General features: G+C 37.1%; 1 long non-coding RNA gene across 1 annotated transcript; it reads right to left on the reverse strand.

Annotated features, from left to right (window-relative positions):
- Nucleotides 1-1,189: 1,189 nt before the first annotated feature.
- LOC125247130 lies at nt 1,190-4,042 on the reverse strand. The gene is made up of 4 exons (XR_007180018.1): nt 3,849-4,042; nt 3,010-3,144; nt 2,478-2,605; nt 1,190-1,408 (listed from the first exon to the last, which is right to left on the reverse strand). It is a non-coding gene; the product is annotated as an uncharacterized LOC125247130 (long non-coding RNA).
- Nucleotides 4,043-6,320: the final 2,278 nt, after the last annotated feature.

The following is a 6,320-nucleotide window of genomic DNA, read 5'->3' on the forward strand; positions in this document are numbered from 1 at the left end:
TAATTTTACTTTATTTTAGTTAGTTTTGCCAAACACACATTACAGTTTTGGTTAGTTATCGGGGTTTTTTTTTGTAATGCCTCGTTTTTATTTTTATTTCAGTTAACGACGATGTTTTTTCCCCACCTAGTTTTCGTTTTTTCGTTCGTTTTCGTTAACGATTATAACCTTACTCACTTTCCGTCAACGTTAAGCCATCTCACCCGACAACCGCGACAATCTCCTTCTAGTGCCGCTCATGCAGGCTCAGCTCAGGTGCCGGTCGTGTGCAGCGCTGCAGCCACGTAAACAGAGTTTGCCCTTCCCCTACTGACTTTCACTTTCGGACGGGTGCCCGAATATGGAAGTGAATGAGGCTTTGCGATCTATTTTTTTTTTTTTATTTTTTTTTTTATCTACGCCTACGTGAAATTCTGCATCCATTGTACGATTTTTTTATTTATTTTTTTCCACATCGGAAGGGCAACGTGAGTCGAGAAGGGCATATGGGCAGTTGCCCGGGCAACCTGAGCAACCCCCCTGTGCACGTCCCTGCATAGCACAGTAAAATAATTGAAATTATAATATAACATAAATTAGTATCAAATCAGGCAGATGCGTTGATGGTGGTCAAACTATTAATGCAGCGTTACATGTATAAATAACCCTTAAATAGCCAAAACTTTCAGGTTTGTGAACTTAGGCTAGCCTACCTGAAAGAAATGCACGGGATGCATCCATCTAGGGATTTTTTCTTTTTCGCTTCTTATCGCCAGACAGCAGTTGCATTTTCGCGGGAATAGTTGTCACAAGTTTTCAGCCAGCAGCAAACTCGAGGTGAGGTGGGGCGGGGCGCGCGAGCGTGCGTGTGGGCATGAATGGCGCGTCGCGGAGTGAGGGCATAGACTCGACAAAGCCGACCTGATATAGTATTTTTTAATTTGTTTTATTCAGTAAATATATTTGTTTGACAGGGAAGCTGTGCGCAAACAGGAATATATATAAATTTATTTTTTTTTAAAAAGCACCCTAGAAAAAAGGGCACTTTCTCTCGAGGAAGAAAAAGGGCAGGTGCTCAAGCCCCTTTTTTGTCTATGTGTGCACGTGCCTGCCTGCGGTGAGTCCGACATAATGAATCCACTAACACAATACAGCGAATGCCGGTGGTAAACACTGGTGTTCCAATACTCGTGCACGAGTTTTGGGAGGCGTTCCCTCGAAAGGAGGGTGGTTGTTCTTACACATGCGCTCATTTCAAAAACTCAGTAACAGTCTTTGGTTTCTCAGTCGACGAAAAGATCCTCTTTATCACCTTTAAGGTTTTCAGATATTTTTGTGTATTCTTCCCTCTAATTTCAGTAAGTTTGGCATTATTTGCTGTACCAATGCTGGTAGACACCACATGAGGACACTTTCTGCAACGTTGCTCCTGTGAGACAAACAAATAAAAGGCAAAACATTGCTGATGTTAGGAAGCAAAGTGGCCCACAGTCCATGACTACATATCAAGTTAGACAAATCAACAGCAGCATGTTTGGGGATCTGGACTTCCAAATGGAACCAGAAAGTTGTGAGTTTGACAGGAATTGCCACTATTGTGGCACTGAGCAAGACACTTAAAAGATTATTTCACTTTGAAATGAAAATTAGCCCAAGCTTTACTCACCCTCAAGCCATCCTAGGTGTATATGACTTTCTTCTTTCTGATGAACACAATCTGAGAAATATTAATAAATATTCTGAGGCATCCAAGCTTTATAATGGCAGTGAACGGGATTAATGAGTATAAGGCTTAAGAAAGTGCCTCCATCCATCATAAACATACTCCACACGGCTCCGGTGGTTAATAAAGGCCTTCTGAAGCGAAGCGATGCATTTGTGTAAGAAAAATATATTTAACAAGTTATGAAGTAAAATATTTAGCTTCCGCCAGACCACAATCCATATTCAAGTTACGAAGAAAGTGTAAATTGTGATCATGTCAGTTACACTTTTTCCGTAAGTTTAATAGGGAAGGTGTAGGACGTAGCGTAAGCTTTGTGAGCTGCAAGAGTTTTACACTTTCTTTGTACGTTGAATAAAGAAGGCAGAAGCTAGATATTTTACTTCATAACTTGTTTAAATATGGATATTTTACACAAACGTATCGCTTCGGTTCAGAAGGCCTTTATTAACCCCCTGGAGTCATGTGGAGTATGTTTATGATGAATGTGGATGGAGGCACTTTCTTCAGCCTTATACTCATTGATCAATATTACTGCCATTATAAAGCTCGGATGCATCAGGATATTTATTAATATTTCTCAGATTATGTTCATCAGAAAGAAGAAAGTCATATACACCTAGGATGGCTTGAGGGTGAGTAAAGCTTGGGCTAATTTTCATTTCAAACAACTAATCCTTTAACCTAAACTTAACTCCAACTGGATCACTTTGAATATAGTAATAACAACAACAGGGTTTCAGCACTTCATTGACTAGATAAACTAGTACACTACCTGTTCTGCTGGAAGGGCTCTGTAATTACTCTGTGGCAAATCCTGTCCCATCATCCAAGTTACGTGACTGATGCTGACAAACAGAGACTTCAGGGCCATCTTCACTTCATTTATCAGATTTGGTAGCTCTAGCAACAAAAACATAGCAAAATAAATGATAAAGCAATCTCTTACACCTATTTACCAACTCGACTGCCTCCTATGTGTACATATGGTCATTAAGCTGATGAATTTAATGTTAATGATGCATTTTGCAAAGCCATCATGCCAGATGTTAGAGGTTGGATAACTTTCAGGTTTCTTGTCATATACTTGATAATGTAATTAATTATCAATAATTATTAAGTTCTTTGTCTTAACTTTACATAGCAAGTTGAATAATAATATTGAAACAATAGCAGTTCTACAATAATTTAAAAGTTTTAAGTGTAAAGACAGAAAAAAATCTACTAAAATAAACCACCAAACAGTTTGATAGCTGGCTGCGGATTCACCAAACAGTAAAATAACTAATACGTGCATTTTTTCTTACTTTTTTGTTGTCATTTCTCAATTTTTCCGTTTTCCTCCATTATTTCAGCCTCTTCTGAGTCTCTGTCGAGGTTGTGCTTGATACTCATCAACAGACATTCATTTGTCTTGTCCTTCATGTCCTTTTCCTTTGGGTCTGTCAAGAAACAAGAAACAAGAGATGGAAATGATACGCATTCATCTTCTTAGATATTTTGTCTTCTTACCTCAATAAATGTAAACAGATGAATATATAAAATGACTGTACCTGAAGGGGAGGGAGGCAGATGTTAATACGTTTTTAAGGGTCCACAATTATGCATGTGTTATGCACATACACACTAGTAATTAATGATTAACTTAACATACAGGCTAGTAAGAGCATATTAGCCATTATTTAAGATTTATTAAACATTTGAAGGATCCAACTTCATGCAAAACCAAACAAAAATAAGCTAGTAATTAATGATTAACTGGATGTACAGTAAACGCCCTTTAGTCATTATTTAGCAAACCATATATTATTTTTGATTCAGACATTACCATAAATCATATGAATATCTCAAATTGACACAATCAAATTAAACATTAATAGGCAGTTATTAAACACACTGACACTCATATATCACTCTTTATCTCATTTCATGACACAATTATCACGTTTACTCGTGTTAGCTTTAGCCCATGTGCTAATCAGTTCAGCTCGCGCTGTGTACACGCGGCCTACTCAAAACGGCTCAGAATTAATCATTTTAGAAACTTCGACATGTTATTTACATTATATTCGGATTAATATCTGAAATTTCGCTCACTAAAGCAAAATAGAATCATATCTTTATTCACACAAGGAAGATTACTCACAGTGCTTCAACACGCTGGGATCCGCACCGTCTCTCTCTTCTCTGTCTCCGACGACATCACTTCGGGCTGACGCGTCGACTTCAAAAGCTCCACTTTTAGTGCACTCAATCACATTTCCAGTTAGATCAGTGGATTTTCAGGAGAAACTGTCTGTGCTGATCTGCTCTGACTCTCTCTCTCATCTGCTCACGCTGAAAGCAGCGCCGGCGCGACCAGTGGGCGGGACTTATGAATGCGCCGCTACTATTGGCTCTTAGGGGTGTCTCTCACTGCAGCACGATCAGTGATTGGATGAATCTCTTTTTCTTCTAGATTTTTTTTTTCCTTTTCTTAACTTTTTTCTCTTTGCTGGTAGCATAGGTTACCCGGGATACATCAATTAACCAACTATTGTTTAAAAATTGCTATATGGCTAGCTTAAAATGAACCCAAAATAGTTGGGAAATTAAAAAACAGATGCAATTAGAGACAACAATAATAGACAAAAGGTGAATGTTTATTAATAAGCTTTAATATTTTATTAATATAAATTTAATAGTTTAATAGTTTATTAATATAAATTTATTAATAAGCAATTTAATAAATGTTTATTGTTTAATAATTATTCATTGAACATTAATAAATGTTCATTTCCAACATACTTTGGGTTAATTTTAATTAAGCAATACAGTAATTTTTAAACCATAGTTGAGTTAAATAAAACTACCCAGCAGGTTGGGCAAACATTTAACCCTACCGCTGGGTTAAAACAACCCAATTGCTGGGTTTGTCCATTTTCAACCCAACTTGGGTTGTTTTTAACCCAGCATTTTTTAGAGTGTAGTTCATTTGTGCTTGTAAACTTCTTCCTTGCTGTTTTTTCCTGCATAGTGGCTGAATTCTTGATTTTCTTGATATTTCACATTTGCAAAAACTTGCTCTGTTTTATAGTCACACTAGTGTAATGTGTCTGTTTTGCACTCTTGATATTTTAGAGCGTGACCCCTTCATTGCTGTGCACTTTTTTCTGCACAGTGGTTAATTTAATTAATTAGATTTGTAATTAAAATGTTAATTTAGTAATTAATATATGTGCTTGCGTGTAGTTTATATGTGTTTCATCTGAGATTGAAAGTCTATGATTATACATTATATGACTGTGATTGACAGGCGTAGGACTCCACTTAGGACAAGATAAGAGCGAGGACATGAGTAAAGTACAGCCTTATACTGATGCACTGTTTTATACACATCTTAAGAGATATGGTGGACATTCATAGGCCTATTAAATTTGTATTATTTACCTGTTTTTACATCATGAAAATCTGTAAGACTTTAGTTATATGTTGGACATATATGACATATAGGATTGAAAATACATAAATATTATGCAATTTGTATATGCGTTTTTTGCAGCATATATGTCCCTTATAATATTCTGTTAGAACATATAAGAATCACATATGTTTTTAACAAAACTTTTCCATATGGGTACACAAATGAAAGAAGATATTCAACAGATTAAAATGGTGTATAACTCTTAATTGTATGTGCAACATTTACGGAGTATTTTGAGTCTCTTTCACACTGGTAAGAAAAAAAACGCGGTGGTATCGCCGGCGATACCCTCAGATCTCAGAGTGTTACACTGGTACTCAGAGGGAAAATTTTGTTGCTGGGCTTGTCTTAAAAGAATGGTTTGGACGGAGGAAGGGTCACAAGAGTTCAGACTATGTTGTTGCAATAACTGGCAGATGTCAACTCTGCCCATGACTGGAAAAAGGAAGAGTCTGGGAGTGCAAGATTTTCCAGTTGTGTTAACCCACAAAAGAGTGGTTTTTGGAGTTCAGGATCAGAACTATCAGGTCTGGATACTAGATTTTAGGGCCATTGATGTGGAGGATATTTCAGAAATGATGGACCTTGTCGCCATCTATGATCAGGTTTGGCTAGCTGTATCAATGACAGATCAGGGAGTTCAGTTTCCCAAGCCTTCCAGGGGTCTCATTTATAAAACTGTACGTAGGATCCCTACTAAAAGTGTACGTACGCGCAAAAGTTCTGTGTACGCACAAAAAAATTCTGATTTATAAAACCATGCGTACGCCAGATCCTGCGCACAAATCCCTTTATAAATCCCAGTCAGCGGAAGATTGTGCGTACGTGCATCTCCACCCTGTCTCCTCCCCGAAATCACCATATATGGAGCTTACGACGCCTAGTTTTACTATGCATAACCTCATCTGCATATCATTTCCATACACGTTCCCATCCACGTGACATCCACGGTTAACACCGTCAAAGGTTCAAGACATTGGAAAATATTAGATATGGACTATAAATGCAATTTGTGCCACACATTATGTTGATAAAGATAATCCAATATCCTCTTTATGTTTTAGAATAAATATATCAAAATATCCATAAAAACAAAATTGTAAAATACTTCAGATAAAGGTTTTAGAATAGAGTTGATTCATTCATTTCCACTGG

This window comes from Megalobrama amblycephala, linkage group LG15, assembly GCF_018812025.1.
Source record: "Megalobrama amblycephala isolate DHTTF-2021 linkage group LG15, ASM1881202v1, whole genome shotgun sequence".
Lineage (NCBI taxonomy): Eukaryota > Metazoa > Chordata > Actinopteri > Cypriniformes > Xenocyprididae > Megalobrama > Megalobrama amblycephala.